Source organism: Drosophila suzukii, chromosome 2R, assembly GCF_043229965.1.
Source record: "Drosophila suzukii chromosome 2R, CBGP_Dsuzu_IsoJpt1.0, whole genome shotgun sequence".
NCBI lineage: Eukaryota > Metazoa > Arthropoda > Insecta > Diptera > Drosophilidae > Drosophila > Drosophila suzukii.
The window spans coordinates 10,694,233-10,712,038 of record NC_092081.1 but is presented as its reverse complement, the minus strand read 5'-3'; the positions used below and the strand labels follow the sequence as shown (position 1 = coordinate 10,712,038).

The window sequence follows — 17,806 nt, the reverse complement described above, 5'->3', positions numbered from 1 at the left end:
TAGCTCTCATAGTTTCCGAGATCTCAGCGTTCATCCGGACGGACAGACAGACGGACAGACGGACAGACGGACAGACGGTCAGACGGACAGACGGACAGACGGACATGGCTAGATCGACTCGGCTAGTGATCCTGATCAAGAATATATATACTTTATGGGGTCGGAAACGCTTCCTTCTGCCTGTTACATACTTTCCGACGAATCTAGTATACCCTTTTACTCTACGAGTAACGGGTACAAAAAGTTCCTTTTTAAATAAAATAACATAGTTACAAAGTACTGATCATCTTCGTGTCGATTACTTTTCCCTTGCCTGCCTTAACTTTTCGTGATTAATTTCTATTTAGCGTGCAAATATATCTTCTGTCAATTTTCCCAACAAATGCAATTTATATCTCCAGCCAACAGCAGCAGCATCTCAGGCAGGGATACATCCATATTTTCGCCGTTTTCTGCTCCTTCGTGCCCGCAGGGCCATCAATCATACGCCATGTGAGCAGCCAAGAGCAGCAGACGCACACAATCAAATCAATATCAGAGTGATGGGGTGCCTTTCAGGTTGGGGGGGGGGGGTTTCTGTGGGTGTACAACGCCCACGCCACAGAGCATAAAAATTGCATTTGCCAATTTCCAGACCCAGACCAATCGGAGCTTCAGACTGCCCAAGTAAATATGGCTTTTGGGCAAATTAACCAAAAGTCACTTGGTGTACACTTGTATATCAATTGTGAATTTACGATTTATTACTGTATTTGGCAGCCACTGAGAAATGCATGAATCAGGACAGCGAAATCTACAATTTCATAGTTTGTTAGCCATAACAAATTCCCCTAATTTCATTGGAAACGCTGGCCTGGCCTTAAGTAAACAAAACGAAAACCAAGCAACTTCAGCTTATATATTAAGTTATATAAACAATCGGCTTTCCAAGAATTTTCAAGTGGATTTCCGCAGAGTATTGGCCAACTGGTCGCTGAACTTATGGCAGACACTGTTTGTTATTGTTATTATCGCTGCTGCTGTCTCTGACACCAAAAAACAAGTTTATTAAAAGATCTCACTTTGGTTTAGCGGCCTCCTTCTAATAACTCAATTTCGGTCGCCATTTACATTTATTGACACATTTCATTTAACCAGAATCGTTGGCGGGCAGAATGTGTTTTGTGGCCAGTAATTAAGCCCGATGACGAACCCAAAAATGTCTCGAAACGATTTTGTAACTTTAGCGTTAGCTCTGCTGCCTTTCATGGACCGAAAACATGGCCTGCTGACTGGCCGAAAGCCAAAGCCGTTGGCAGTAAAGCCACCATAACTGGTCGGAGCAAATGATTTTTAATAACTTTGACACTCATTAAACTCAAATTACATGCATTTGATTACGCAGCCACATGGGAGTCGAGTTGGCAGTGGCAGCCTTTTGCATTGCGGGTTTTGGGGTTTTTCTAAAACTTAAGCCTCTTAGATTTCGTCATCATCATCATCAAAAACCATATGACAGCACAGTAGGCTTATGATGGGGATGATGCAGAGTCTTATAAATGACTTTTAAAATTAGAGGGGTAAATGCAGTGTTTACTAACAAACCAGGCATTTAAAGTTCAATAAAAAGTAACAGTAAAATAGTAAAAGAATAAAATAAATGCAGATCATTTGTCTTATAGATTACTTTAAAACCCAGTAAGTATTCTGTATCTCTACTGAAATACCCAGAATAAAACGATTAATCTAAGTTCGTATTTAACCCGTCTTAAATTAAATAAAAGCCTAAGGAACCCAAATCAAATCGAAGTTTTAATTAGCCATTAATTAGCCCTAAGCTCATTGAACCGTTTGCATAAAGAATTCAATCCTATGAGAGCGGGCAATAAAAAACTCATTAAATCAAAAGTAAAATTCTCACACAGCCCAGCGCCAACTCCCATGAACTTTTTAAAGGGAAGACAGTAGATTTGATGGATGAAGACGCTTGCGAATTAATTACTCACTTTGTCTTTGGCCTCTGACAGGTAATTCCCGAGCCGAAGCCCTTGAAGTAACCCTGAACTTGACATCTATGAACTGTCGCCCTTTTCCTAACCCCCCGCCAAGTGCTAACTTCTTTTTAATTGCCACCGGTCTTGGCCAAGTCTCGTTCAGAGCCACAATCGTTAAAAGAAAACCTAGTTTACGACTCGCGAACTATGCACTTCCCCTTTGATTGGAACGTGCTCGCAAATTAAGTGCCATCTGCAGCCCATGGTGTACATATACCTGGCCACTTTTTTGCCAGAAAGAGGAGTACTCCAAGAAATTCACTTTGTTTGGGTTTTTTTTTTTTTTTTTGCTTCTACTGACTCACACACTAAACTCTGCAATGGATTGGCTTGAAGACTAGCCAAGATCTGCAAAATGGCACGAACATGTTGCACCAAAAGTGCTCAACGACTGCAGTTTTAGCTGGTGCTAATGGAAACTTTGGAATGCGGCTGCATAATTCTTACTTTTCATTCAGCAACGAGAGAACTTGGCTTAAAATCGGGATAGAACTCCAATTAGTGTTTGTGGATTTACGATTTTATGGGCACAACATTTCAGTGGGAGTGTGTTATTTAAGGTGGGTAACAAGAAAGCAAAAATAGAACCACGAAAATCGATTTTTAGAGTAAATTCCTGGATTTATATGTTAATGATATATGTACATTGTACACCTGTAGGTTTCAATATAACATATAAATTCCTATTTTTCTAGTTTACTATGACTTTTTTAAATAATTTCAGTCAGTTACATGCAATTTAAGTCCGTGTCATATGGCCATAACGTTTAGCTCCAATTCAAAACCAACTGAAGTTCCCACAAAAATTACAATCCAATAAAAGAAATTACCCACGAATATGGGAATTCAACACAATTTGCCATTTAGCCCCTCGAAAGATATGGAATGCACGAAAAAACTATCCAATTAAATTCAATCGACACTTGCCACAAAACCGACTGAGAAAAGGCTTTTAAGCCAAGAAACAAAAGGAGGAAAAGCGGGGAAAAGACGACACCGTTAGCCGAATGACATGCAAAGTGCAGCTGGCTTTTCGTGCTCGTCGGAAAAACTCAAGAGGGGCGTATGGAGGGGAAATTTCGCAAGGGGTGTCATTGCACATGTGACACGAACAGAGGGCAAAAGAAAAGCCAGAAGCAGAGATTGATTCTCGCCGCGTCACGTGGGAAATTTTCAAGTTCAAAGCAATTTTCCAAGGAAGCAGAAGGAAGGCGCAACTGTAAAATGCACAATACTCGAGAGCATCAGGGGTAAAAATAAAAATAAGCAGCAACAAAGCGTGCACTCACGTGAGACTTGATAATAATCGGATTTGGGAAATCGTGAGGCGAGGCAATGTGGAAAAAAAAATAAAGGGGAAAACAACGGGCCACCAGGAAAATACTAAAAATACAACAAAGACAGCAGACCGAAGAGCCACTTGTATCGATTACAGAAAAGCGGGCGAAAAAAAGAAAAACAAACAGGTTGAGGGTCTCCGGAGAAATGCCAGCTATCCATCCAACCAATCCATCCATCCCAGGTGAGTTCTACACCCCCCCACCAACTGAACCATCTGAACCACCTGAAATCCACCTCGCATCTCCGCGGACTTAATGGATGGCCTTCGTTTCAAACAGTTAGAATTAATTGACGTTAATAATGTTCCGATATCAAGATTTATGCTCATCAAACGGCTTCTGTGCGGCTAATTCCCTGGAAACCTGTTCAAGCGGTTCTCCCCATTGAGCATTATTCTTAGAAGTCACAAAAATAGTTGACAATTTGTCGGAAAGAAGTAATATTTTAAGATTCTACAATACAATGTTTATGGCCCTGACAGCTCGACTAATGATGATTTCGGTCCATTATCTTGGCGGAATAACTGCACACAGTATACTACCATCAGCGGTATGTTGAAGTATTAGGATAGACCTCAATTTACCTGCAATTTGCTCAATGACAACCGATAAATATTCAATTTAATGAAATTGCATTTACATTCGCAATCTCGAAACCACTTGAACCACTTTCGCCCACTCATCTTGATTGCAAAACTGCACCCACCTGTCGTCGCTATATTTCTCTTTTTTTTCTGACCGAGAAAGCCATTAACTTGGCCATCCATAATTTTTTAATTTAAAAACTTTTGCCAGTGAATGCCGAGTGAGTGGGTGAGCGGTTCACTTGATTTGAATAACCCAAAGCCGTCGCTTGATTTGCATATTAAACTCAAATCAGTACGGATTTATTGGGGGAAAAGTTTATGCTCCAAAATCCCTACACCTGTTGAGATAAACTCAACTGAAATTGCAAGTGTGTCAACTTCTTATCCTGGGTTTTTCCAGGGGCTTTTCAAGCTTGCGTCTTATATTTTTCCATTCTGAGGCAAAGATCTTCTAGCTTCTGCATTTTGCTGCAAATGTTTTTCTTCACTTTTTGTGCACTGTAAACATTTTACAAAGATTGAGAATTTGTCTTAGAGTGGCTAAAATCGTTTTTTTTTCTGCGAAGATACTGACAATCAGACGACATTTTTAGGGGGAAGCTCATTAGTGTGTTGTATACTGTACGTGTGGCGGCAGAGTACGAAAGGAACTATTTCTTGTGTACGCTATTGTAAATTAAATAATTGAAGGACCTTATTTATAAAGAATTTTTTCGCATTTTCTTGGCTACCTAATTATGATACATTTTGTTAATATTTTTTTCTCTGCACTGCAGTTTTAGCTCCATTTGCTGTTTGAGCCCCTGCAAATCCCCCTTTTTTCCCTCGGTCCTTTGTAGCTCCTCTGGCCAAACTCCTGCGGGCTTCTGTTTCCCTCCAGCTACTCCAAGATTCACATCCTTATGCATTTTTAAACAATCGCTAACCCAAATAAAGTTTCTTGCTTTCTGCTTTCATATTTACTGCCTTCCCCAGGAGCCAAACAAAAAGCAGAGCACACAACTAGGAGCTTTGGCCAAAAGAAAAGTGTGTGCCCAGTGGAAGTGGCTTAAAAGTGAAATAAGTGGAAATAGCTACTTTTTTAGGGCAAACCGAAGAACCTTACAAATCGCGGTCCCAGAGTGCCAGTAAATTTATTATCTTGATCTGTAAGCATGTATTGGCGGTATCTACGCCGCCTTGTTCTTGCCGATTTCTGATTGAATGTTGTTTGAACATTCCTCCGTTGGCTGGTAAATAATAACATGGAATTTACTTCCCAGTGGCAACTTCTGTTTTTTTTTGCTCCCGTGTTGCGAGTTCGTGTTCTAACACGAAGGAAAAAAAGCCCTCAAGTCACTCTTCTAAACTCATCGTCGTTACAAGAACGTATTCTTGTTGATGCTCTTAAAAGAATAGGTGCATTTAATATAATCAATGATTTGGTGAAATATATAACTTTAAATGGAAATATGCTTTTAAATATAGTATTCCCAAAAGGGGAAACAAATTTATTGGTTTAGAAAAATTTTACAAATACTGAAGATTACTGAATTAAAGCTTTCTTTTATTCATAGATATAAAATGTATGCCGTTTTATTTAAATTATAATTTTTTAATTTTTTTGAAAAAATGTTGTGTCAAAGTGACTTTTGATAAAAATAAACAATACAATTATTAAAAATTCAAATATTATTTTTTTATACTTAGATAAAAACCAAAAATACAACAAAAATATAAGTATTAAATCTTAATACCCGAAACAGAAGATTTCTAGATTAAATATCTTTAAATAAGGAGGACATCCAATGCTTGATTAACATATTTATTATTTTTGGTACCTATCCATATAAAGAGTATTTCACCTTCGTGACAGATAGACACAACTATCGTACCCCAGCAGTTGCTGTTCTAGTTTGTATCTAACCACTTGTATCTTGTACTCAACTTTCGCAAACACAGATACACACTCACACTCACACTGCGGCACATGTGAGATGGCAGCAATTTCCATTGGCAATTGTGTTGGCATCTGCGCTTCTTTCTTCATTCTGCCCCATGTGAAACTTGGCCATTAATTTGAACGCCGTTTTAAGCCAACGAAGGATGGATGTGGCAGTTGGCGGACTACAATACATATCTACATATACATATAACTATATGTGGAGAATGCGGTGGCACGGCATTAGATATTCTTCTCATATTTTGCATGCTCCTGCTCTATACATACGTATTGCCCATGAGTCGCTGGCATTTCCTTTTGTCTTCTGCAATTATGCATTATCTTGGATCGTTGACGATGTCGCTGTTCTCCTTCTTGCGCTTCAAGTTTTGCATTTAATTACTGCACACATTTCTCAAATTTCTCTCCGTCTGAGTTCTCAGTCAAGTGCTCATGTGTCGGTCTCCGCGACACGGCATTATCATTACCATTATCATCTGTATCTGCATCTCAGACTACGTGTATCTGCAACCGAATCGCCGTCGTGCAGCGCCAACATTATGCTCATTATGCATTTCACTTTGCAGTCGAGGATGCAACTTCAGCCTGTTCCCTTCTCGCTCTTATTACGCTGGGAAAGTTCTCTGAGGAAAGCTCGGAACACCCGTAGAGTGATTTGCTTATTAAAGGCATTATGAATTTATGTGGTTTCTTGATGGCTAAATAAATTGTAAAAAAATCGCCAATAAATGTGGAAAGCTTGTAAAAACCCAGGAAAGTGCGAGAGCAACGAGAACTATCTACTAACCAACAAGAAAATTAAATCTAGCTTTATTTTTACACTTGAAGAAAGTTAGATCTTGAAGGTTTTATATTATTTTTATTTAGAAAATGTATTACATTTTAAATTTTTACTACAAAATCTTAAAAGACTTTTACTTCTTTCTGTTCTAGCTTTTTAAGAGGATTCTTAAGAAATCTTTACTGATTTATTAGGCTGTGCAATACACATACCATTTTACTAGTGCAGATATTTTTTATTGATTGCTCTAAAGGAGATTGTATAAACGTATAAATCTGCAACACAGGCATTCCACTATCAATTAAGGACCACCAATCTTTGGCAATCGCGGCTAATTAATTTATGCACCCTCAACTGGATGAGCTCAACTGTTGCAGCTGCAGTTTTCCACGGCTGATTGACTGTTGCCAGTTTTCCAGCTGATTGCTGCTGGACAAGCGAACGTTTCAGTTTCAGATAACTGAATCTGCGATCACATGGACATGTAAGTTGTAACCACTTCTAATTATGCACATTCGCTGGTGGCACTGTTCCTGTCAAGGCGAAATGCAAAAAAAAAAAAAAAATATAAAGAAAAAAGAAAAACTAAAATGAAAATACAAAGCCAAAGCCAAAGGCAAAGAAGATGTGGCCGTTGCAGGTGCACTGGAAAATGGTGCAGCGTTGCGGTAAAAGGCAATAAAGTGGCAGGTCGGAGGAAAAGCCATGCAAAGCATCTGGCCGCCTCTCTTTGTGCCTTAATTAATTTTGATTGCACCACACACACGGGCGCTTTCCACAGCGGAAATGTTCATCACAAGCGTGTGGCAACAAAGGAGGAAGGGAGTTACTAAGCGCTCTTGGCCGGCTAATTAATTGAATTGCACACCACTACTCTAAAAGCTGAAAGACCGCCAGGCGGCCCGTCATTATGGCCCATTTAGCATTGTTGTCCATGCAAATTGGCCCATACAGAAGATTCTCGAACTCACAGTCTGATGAGATTATTAACTTGGCCAGCAGAACCCCAACGAATTGATGGTCCCCGGTAATTGGCAGTCAAGTGCGATCACGACTTGGCTGCGATTCGTCTGCAGCACTCATAGTTTTTGCAACCATTTTCCTTGTTAGCACGCTGCCTCGTGGCCAAAAAAAAAAAATCATTCAGTTTGCCGTTGGGCTTATTTATGGCCATAAAACGCAATTGAAATGATGCCGCCGTCACTTGGCCCCAAAGTTGCCTTCGAGTCGCAAACATTTTGTTGACAACGCCCGATGACAGGTCTCAAAAAGGGGGAAAAGGCGAGGAGGAGCGGGTGGTGAACTAACCAACCCGCGAGATGTCTACGCATAATTCATGTTTACGTCCCGGCAACTGCTCCATGTGGCACAGTGGGTGTCCTGGCCTAATGGGCAACCCAAAACAGTTGCGGGTAAGGTAACTTTAGAGGTAATTACTCTACTGTTTGGAAAACATGGCAGTTTCATAACCCTTTTATATAAAGCTATGCGGGATAACAACTCATTTTCCTTACAAAAATGTTAATTTACGATAGCAAAACACTGAATTTGAGATATAAAAAAAAATCAAAGGTCTAATTACCCTTATAACACAAAAAAAAATTAAAATTCAACTGACCAAGTTCCATTATTTTTTTAAATATAATAATTTTGTATAAATCTTTTAAAAATATATCATTTTAAAATCCTTATACTTTAATTTAAGTTCTTGTTGACCTTCAAACTGGCCTTACATTTTTTCAATAGTACAAAAAATGCCAAGAGAAGCTCTTAACTTATTTTCAAAGACTATAACTTAAGACCCCCAAGCTTATAAAAATGTTGTAACTATTCAAAAAATTAATAACAACCAAATAAAAATCCCATCAAATTAAATTCGAACTAATGATCACACAATAACTTAAATTTATTAAGTCATTAGTTTAGGCCGGAAAATAATAAAATTACCAGTAATGAACTAAATGCGCGCCATCTGCACGTCAAAAGCATTTTTAAAGACCGTGAAAAGGGGCTTATAGGTCAAATAAAGTATAGATATGGTAGCCGCAGTGGTAGTCGCGTTTGCATTAATAACCCACAAAAATCATTAGAGTTGAGTTGGCTTTTACGGCCGCACTGCACAAATTGATCCCACTGTAACTCAAGAGTTATTGGCTGCATTACCTCATCTCGCCGTGAATGTTTTTCGGCTGTGGTCGTCGATTTTCGGCGTCAAAAGCATACAAAATTTATGGCCAAATCAACACCAGCTACACGAACGGCAAACACCGAAGACAACCATTTGGATATTATTCAACCACTCTCGTCGAAAAAGGGGGTGAGGCCACCTCTTCTGGTGACCCCATTCCCTGGCTCATCTTGGGTCAGCGTCAGACTTGGCTTATAATTTAATTAGCTCTGCCTTCGCCAGCTCTTATCTGGGCAGAAATCCTCATCCTCATCCCCATAGCCATCCTCATCCTCATCCTACCTTCTTGCATAATAATCCAAAAGGATTGAAAGTTCAAAAGCCGAACTCTGGTCACAACAGGTGACTGAGGAGAGTGGGGATAGTTCGTTGGTGCTCTAGGGTTAATTGTCTGCCATCTCTAGTCACGAAACCGTATTTGACTATTCATTACCCATTTAAAGAGATGCGATTTATTATGGGAGGGAACAACAATCAGAGCCTTTCTAACAGGAAATCCGCACGATCGGGGTCACCATCGCCGGCTGACCCACTAAATTAATATGAATGACAGCATTTCACGGCAACTATTTCACACCCCACCCCTTCAAATGTTTATGCAAATATCTGCGAAATGAGCTGCCGTCTTGGACCACTCAAAATGCAAAATAAACAAAAATAAAAAAAAAAAGAGGGGGACTTCAAACGTGTTTGGGTCGTGATTTCTATAAGCCAAGACTACAAAAGCCCAACGAAGCGGCGACCTTGTCAAATTAGTGCCAAAAATGCCGGCGACAAAAGAGATCGGATCGCTTTTGACTCCGTTTCATAAATCAGTAAATAGGTCTGGGAATTAAAATAAACTAAGCGATCGTTGAACGCTTAAAAATGAAACCAAAAAAAATAGGTAGCCACTTAAGCTGCTCTGTTGACATCAGCAAAAGTGAACTCACTTTCAGCTTTTGTCAATAATTTTGCACTCATTTGAAAACTGGTTCAAAGTGGTTTGCACATATTTTGGCTTTTAGTGCAAAATGGAAGCTGGAAAACAAATAAATAAGCTTAATGGTTAATAGAACTGAAAGCGTATCGAGCTTATTATAATTCTCAACAGGTTATATTGTTCAACACACATAATATTTAGCTATGGACTAATAAAATCGCTTGAAACTATGTCGGAATTAGGCTAAGATAAAATCTATAAATATAAATAACCTTTGATAAGACGATACTTCGTTGCCAAACTGGTTATGGAAGAACTTAATGACAAATAAATTAAAAGTGTAAAATTCAAATGAGGTGTCTTATGCAGAATTAATTGGACAATGATTCCAGCAAACATGAGTGGCCATATAAGCATTTAATTGGTATTGACCTTTATGTTATGGTAAAAACAGAAATTAAAATGCTCTGATTAATATAAACATTGAAATTGCGTTTAAATGTGAATGCATATAAGTGCTTTTATCAATATAATATGGAAAACCATGAAAAGAAATCCCAGTGAATTCAACAAATAAGCAATCAATTAGTAATTCAAGGGGAATGTTTGACTAAGTGCTTTTCCTGTTTACCTATTAAATGCAGAAAACCACTCAATTCACGTGTATATGCTTTTTATTTCCATGTTTTTATTGACTTTGGTACATAATTATCACTCCCAACCAAATGCCTCCATCTTTTTATCTACACCTTTTCCCTACCATCCCCAGAATTTACTCAATTCTCGGCTAATGCATCATCCGACATGCCCCAGAAGCCTCAAATACAATCCCATTCAACATTGTTTGCCCAATTTCAGTTGGCCCACCTCTTGGCCAAGAGTCGGCGTTTAATTTACCTAGTTTACGCGGGGCACATGCCAAATTTTGGTCACTTTAAAAAGCCATTAGACCCTTGTTGAGTGGCTAACTTTCGGTGGGATCTGTTGGTCAAAATCAGCCAAGCGGAAACTGTACAAATTCGTCTTCATTGTTTCCTGCCCGAGATTGTTTCTCAAGCCGCAGTGGGGAAAATGCTAATTCTGGACTCGAATCAAAAGGTCTTCGCCAGATGGGTTCTTTTCCAGCGTTTACCCGACAACTTAACACGTTCGTGTCACCTTTCACACTGATTGCTAATTGAAGGATGACGACAAGGTAGAGACACGTGTTTGACCCCCTCGGATGACCCCTGGAAGCCATCTTAATTATGTCATTACCACGAAAGATGATGTGGAAAAAAAAAAGAGTCTCTGGCCATCATCAACTGGAGCAATACATAATTGCTGGCATTATCAGTGAAAGTTGGCAATCGGTCTTAATAGTTCTCCCCATTCTGTAAAAGGTTGATAATTATTGCATGTCAGCCGAGTATTAGGAACAGGAAATGTGTTTTTCTTGGGCCTGCGAAAGTGTCGGACCGAGTAAAAGTAACACAATAGCCGGCAAAGTTCATTCACTTCGGTCACTTAACTATGGGTAGTCATAACTATTTATAAACAATATCCTAACAATGTGCGTTCTTATGTTTCGTAGAACGTAGAACTCAACGAAAAATTTGCAAACAAAGGAGCAGATTGCCTGTTGTCTCCGGGTTTAATTAATGAGCCTTATTTGCCTTAGCCGCATTTGCCAGTCAAGTCGAGCCGATTATGAGCCATCATCTGAGAGCTGGGATCTGGGAGCTGGCTTACTTTGCTAAATATGCCATGAAATCGATGAAAAATTACCATTTAATTACCTGCAAAGAGAAACGGAAAGAGAGAATCGATTAGTGAACAAGTTTTTTGCACAGATAATTTACTTGGTCTATAATTAGGGTTATGGCTGAGTAAACAAAGTTTCAAACTGTTGAATTATTCAAGAGTTTTAATGTAAGTCGTGTCAAAAACTGAAATGTTCTATGGATCATTTGATTAGTTCAAAAACAAACCAAAAATCCATTTAATTTGTTATTGCATTGGATTTATACACACATATTTTATTTTGAATAATGCATAAATTTCATAGAAGCAGGCATTTTAAATACATGATTCGAATGATATATTAATAAAATTTATATTAAATCCTGTCCCCATGAGTGTTCAAACCAATCGATATGTATATATTTTTCTTTTGAAAAACCATTAATACTAATTTTAGAATTTTTTCCTGTTCAGAAAGTACCTCTCCATCGGTTTTCCCCTACTTCCAGGACTAATCCCTACCCTTTTGTACCCTTTTTAACTGCCAACTGGCAATAACAGACGCGGCACGTACAACAAACAGTTGGAAAATAGACGTAGGCAAACTCCCGGCACCTTGGACCCCCAAAGGGACCCCAGAACCACCATCAGCACCACTGAAACACCGCACCACCGCGAACCACTGACACCAACGGCACCACCCACAAATGCAGACGCGCTTTGTTGCTCCAGGGTCGCGTCGCCTTTTTTACTCTGGTTGCATTCTCTTCTGCGGCTCCGACTCCAACTTTTCCCCCTCATTTCCCACCAACTGGATTTGGCTTTGTCTCGTTTACTTTTCATTCTGTGCCTCTCCTGTTGGGTTTTTCTGCTTTTTTCCTGCTGGGCATGTTAATGACCCTAGAGGCTGCCCCGAAAGAGACGGGGAGAGGGGGACTCGAAGGGGAGTGAAAGAGTGCACACAGTTGCTCCCAAACTGTGGTGACTTCGTTGATGTTGCACAGAAAAAAATTATAGTGTGTTGTAAAGAAAAAAATTAAAAAAAAACCAGTATTATATTATATTCTCCTAAAATCTAACTTATTATCTAAATTAAAAAACTATCTATCTGCATTTTTAAAATAAAAATTATATTAAAATCCCTTCTTTAATATTAACTATGAGCAATACTTTACAAATCAATCCCTCATCACGATATATAATTTTTTTACAGTTCATGAAACAAATATTATTATTCCACTTCAATAATCGAAGATTACTTGTTGAATCACTTCCTAATCAATATTTGGAAATTATTTCTCAAGTCAAGAAAAAAATATTGTTGTCGGAATTTCGAAATCTTTCCAGTAATTCAAATAAATCCTATTCGATGACCTTTTTATTACAGAAGTCGAATATACGTATCTAAAAAATATAAGTCTTCCGAATCCGTTGTTTTAAATTTACATGTTTATTATTGTCGAAGACGTAATGTCCTATTTATAAATTAAAACATTCTTTTGGGAACTTAGATATTTGCCCAATAAAATATTATTTTTTGTCTGAAATTGGGTTTAGATATCCAGATACACATGTTTTCTTTTCCTTGACGCAATTTTTTTTAAATATTTATGACGTTGGGCTAACATTTATTAAAATTTCTTTCCGTGTAAAATAGAACGCCTCGTTGAGTGCTGCTGCGTCCGCTACGCGTCGCTTTCAATTTAGGCGTCTGCGCATAAAATTGCAACGTTTGCCTTGCTCCGCTCCGCTTTATTTTTCCCTATTTTACTTGGCTTTGCCAGGGGCAAAATGCAGCATCAACTTCTACATCCACAGCAGATGCAGCAGCTAGCTTGCTGCGCTAATTTATATAAATAATATTTAGCTGCACAGGCCCTTTGAGCAGCAAGTTCTGTTTGATGTCAGTGTTTATGTTTGCGTGGAAATTAGTTGAGCAGGCGGAGGAGCAAAAAGGCAGCCACCTTATCTCTGAACTTGAATTTAAGCAGAAGATCAAATTCAGTGGGCAGGCAGATTCAATATGCATAAAGTCCAATCAAGAGTGTTCGGGCGCACAATCTCTCACACAACAAATCCTTGAAAAACGCTGGTACACATATTTAAATTTTTTTTTTTTCCTTCTTTATTCATAAACAACTTTTGCAATTGTCAGACTTCATGTCGACACTTCAAACACTTGAGCCAAGCAGAAGAAGAGAAGGAGTTTGCAACGCACTGCACTTCGTGGGCGAAACTCCAGTTCCAAGCCCATAGCGAAAACCCAAGCCCAATTCCAATTCCAATTCCCCGCCAGCATCCAAAACAAAAGTCGAGTGAGTTGTAAATGAAGCCCACACATGACTTAACTCGAGCAAGTTGCCCCCCTTTTTCCGCCCGCTTTGCATTGCTCAATTGGAGTCAATGTCTCGGAGGAGATTCATGCAGAGATTTTCTGTATCTGTATCTGTATCTGCATCTGCATCTGAGTATCTCTGAATTTCCGAGGGTCTCGCCGAGCATCATCTGCGTCTGCATCCCGCCACAGGCGTCCCAGCCAACTGAAACGCTTTCAACAAGCATGCGGCGTGTTAATTGCAAAATGTTGCTTTTTGCCTCTGACAATTATTAAGGTGATATATCTTGGCTCCTCTATGATGCTGATTGGTCTACACCAATAAAAATAAAGAGGGCTTACGATGCGTTGCCTTGTTGAGAAGGGATTTAAGCCCCAAGGGGTGTAGGTCTTAAAACTAAAAAAATCATTTATGACAATTTAGAGTTTAACTCTAATTTTAACATAAGGATGAGAAAATGGCACTTAATACTGTATACTAGCAGTTAATAAAGTCTCTAGAAGCAGTCTCCATGTTAAATTATTATTTAGTTTAAGCTAAAACCTAAACCAACCTTTAGTTTAAAGAAAGACAGAAAAAATGCCCCTAGTTTCTGTATACTAGCTTTTAAAAGAGGCTTTGGGGGCAGTTTTTCTTTTCAATCAAAAGTAGGGTTGAAACCTCAAAGTTAGAAAACGTATGGAAACTAACAGTTGAAAACCCAACTTTAATTTAACATTTGGATGAGAAAAAGACCCAAAATATTCTTACAAGCTGTTAAAAGAGACTCTTAGGTTGCTAAGTTTCTGATGATAGGTAGTGGCCCCACAACTCTAGCTCGTAATCATTTTATATCTAAAGTCAAACACTTTGAAAGAATTAATAACCCTATGTTACCCTTCTTAAAAACCCAGAAAGATTTTATTCCATAAAATGATTAATTGAGCATCGAAAATCATTAGCTTATCGATGCCCAAAGCCATTTATTTCACCTACATTCAATTTATGAAATTTTAGGAGAACACTTTCTCAAGAACCTGTGAGAAAACGATGCAATAATGAATAGCTTACTTGGCCCCGCTTGCACTTCAAAAGATTAAGGGGTTCTCCGGATGTTCGCTACCCCGCCCTAAATATCATTTATTATTTTTCACATATTTCTACTCAGATTTTTCTCATTTCACGCCCATCACAGGGAATGAAGAACCTCTGAGAGGTAGCCGCTCCACAACCAGACATTCCCTCATGTGTATAATTATTTCTCAACTGGGCTTTTTCTCCTGCATTTCGGAGCAACTTTTCAAAGTTGAAGCCTCAAGTTTTCGAGCTGAATGTGAGCTGTCATTTAAACTGAAAGACACACACACCAGCGAATATATTATGTGTACTGTAAAATTTGCCTAATTAACATAATTACGAGCAACTCCAGCATTTGCAATTAATTTGCCAACTTGCATTTCGGGTGGTGTTTTAGCTTGCATCACAGCCCAAAATTCAGTTCGGAATAAATTAGAGAGCAATAAATAATGCATTCAATTAGGATTCCGATGAACTATTTATTAGGTAGCTATAAAATCCTGCTTATCGCAACCTTGAAGATGAAGATGACTAATCAAAAGCACTTCAAAGCACATCAGCCGCCTTGTTTTTCTCCCACTTTTTCAGGGCCGCCAATCAGCCGACTTGTTTGTTGGCTTATGAAAAGCGCAGTTTGAAAATAAATCAACGAAATGCGACAAGAAAATAAAAATAAAAACTCAAAAATGAATTCCAATACGAAATGTAAATGCTGAGCCATCAAAAGCTTTGCAACAAAAGCGGCCAAACAAAAAGTGGGGGGAAAAACGAGCTCAGCGAATCCAAGATGCCCTAAAGAGCCAAATAACAAAAAAGGTCTTTCGATATCTCTCCTTCGGAATTAAGTTTTTGGCCTGTCATTCCGCTCGCTTAATCTCATAATCCCCCTGGGTAGAGTATAGCCATAAGACGTAATTTTTTTTTTGGCTCTGAAATTTGAATGCAAAAGCAGGAAAAACTTGGTCGAGCCACCGAAATATGCACAGTATGCAAATAAGCCATAAGAAATAAACGAGAAATGCATAAAAACAGAATTCGAGAGTGACAGGTGGGCAAAGTGGAAAAATAAGAAAAAAAGGTGATTGGGTTAGAAATTTATTCAATAATAGGGAATAAAAAGAAAGATGCAGGGGAAATTCATCAAATGTCGAATTGAGCTGCGTGAGAAATGTCTCGAAATATTTAAAGTCAAATGGTTAGAAAAAAAGGAAAGCATAAAATAACAAAGATAACAAATATATAAAATTAAAATATTTCAATGAAGAAATACCAATTAAAATGAGTTGAGATCAAATAAAATGGCATTTTATAAAGATTTTTAATTTAAATAAAAGAAAATATATATAACAAAGCAACAAAATACAGATAAATCTCTTTCAATTGCATTCAAACATTTATACATTCCGCAAGATATTTATGTGTACTGATAACTCAATCACATTTCGTTGTCTTTCAACCTCGACCAAACGAAATTCCCACATAAATTATTAAAGCCAAAAACCGAATTCCCAAACATTTATCTTGATTGAACCCAAACGCAATTCCAAGCTCTACTGATTGGCATTGATTCAATTAATTTGCACAAAACTTTGTGCGGCCCTACAGATGATGGTGAATTAAATTTGAGTGCATTACCAACGACCTTCTTGCGGTTCATTCAACTTTCTTTTGCTGAAAATTGAATTGAATTTTGGCCGGGATCGAAGCACTTGCCGCCCAAGAAAATGGTTATTGAGTGCTAACGGACACGTAACGTTGGCGCTAAGCTAACGAAAAAAAAGCGGCTTTTTAATGCGTTACCCCAAGAGAAATATCGTACAGAGAAAGAGAGAGACAGAGAAAGGCTTACCAAGAATGTTGGCCCAGACTCAAGACTCTTGGAAAAAAAAAACCACCAAACCACTACCAAAAAACCGGTTACCGACCTTTAGGAAAGTTGACCAGCAGCCTGTTTCGTGGCTAACACATTTTTCGTGTTAATTGTTATGATTAAAGTTCGATTTCCCAACCGAAAAACCGCGTCACTCTTCGAAAAACTCGTTCATGTCACATAGCCAAAAAGCATCCATCAAATGTCCCATCGTTTGTCAATCAATGTTCACCAAAAATTATTTCATAATTATTTATGAAAAATTAATTGTCGACATTATTTTGATTTTGATTTGGCAACTCACTAAGTCCAAAAAAAAAAAAACTAAAGTTGCGTGGACACCCACAAAAATCGATAAATGGCCAAAAGTTGGACTGACAGCTAACTGGCCATGTGGGTCCAATTTGGCCAAAAAAAAAATATACACACAGTTTCGAATTGAAGTTTCATTGCTGTTTTGGCCACATGTCAGGGGTTTGTGGATAGGGTTAGGTGTGTTTATTTTATTTATAAGTAAACAAGATTTTCCCCAACTCAAATCCGACACTTTTAACTAATTTTCAGGTTCCAAAGCTTCTCCTCTTACTTGTTTGTACCTTAAAAGACCGAAGCTGGTTTGGGCTTTTTGTTTATTTTGCTTCTCAGTTTACATTTCAGTTTCGTTTGAAATATTTATTATTGACCCATAGAAAAAGATGAAAAAAAAACCTTTGAGGGCATAATTATTATGAATGAATTTTTATTCGAACCGAAGACCCCAAAAGTAGAAAATTTACATGAACGTGGGGAGTATGCCTGTTCTTTGGGTACCTTTTATTATAGAAAACCGCTTGGCAAATATTTGAACTACGTTTTTCGTTTTATGTTTGAACTTCTCTCTTCACCACTTATTCGATCCTATTCATTCTTTTTGGCGCTTTTGTGCCACTTGTCGTCTAAAGGTTTTGGGTTTTGTCTTCCTTATTGCGTCGATTAAAAAACGTTGGCTCATTTTTTGGGTTATTTTTAAATTGATGTGGCGGGTATTTA

At 38.2% G+C, this 17,806-nt stretch overlaps 1 protein-coding gene across 11 annotated transcripts in view; it reads right to left on the bottom strand.

Moving 5' to 3' along the window:
* Prosap (SH3 and multiple ankyrin repeat domains prosap) overlaps positions 1-17,806 on the bottom strand; it is a 71,443-nt gene that overhangs the window by 42,510 nt on the left and 11,127 nt on the right. The window lies entirely within an intron of this gene.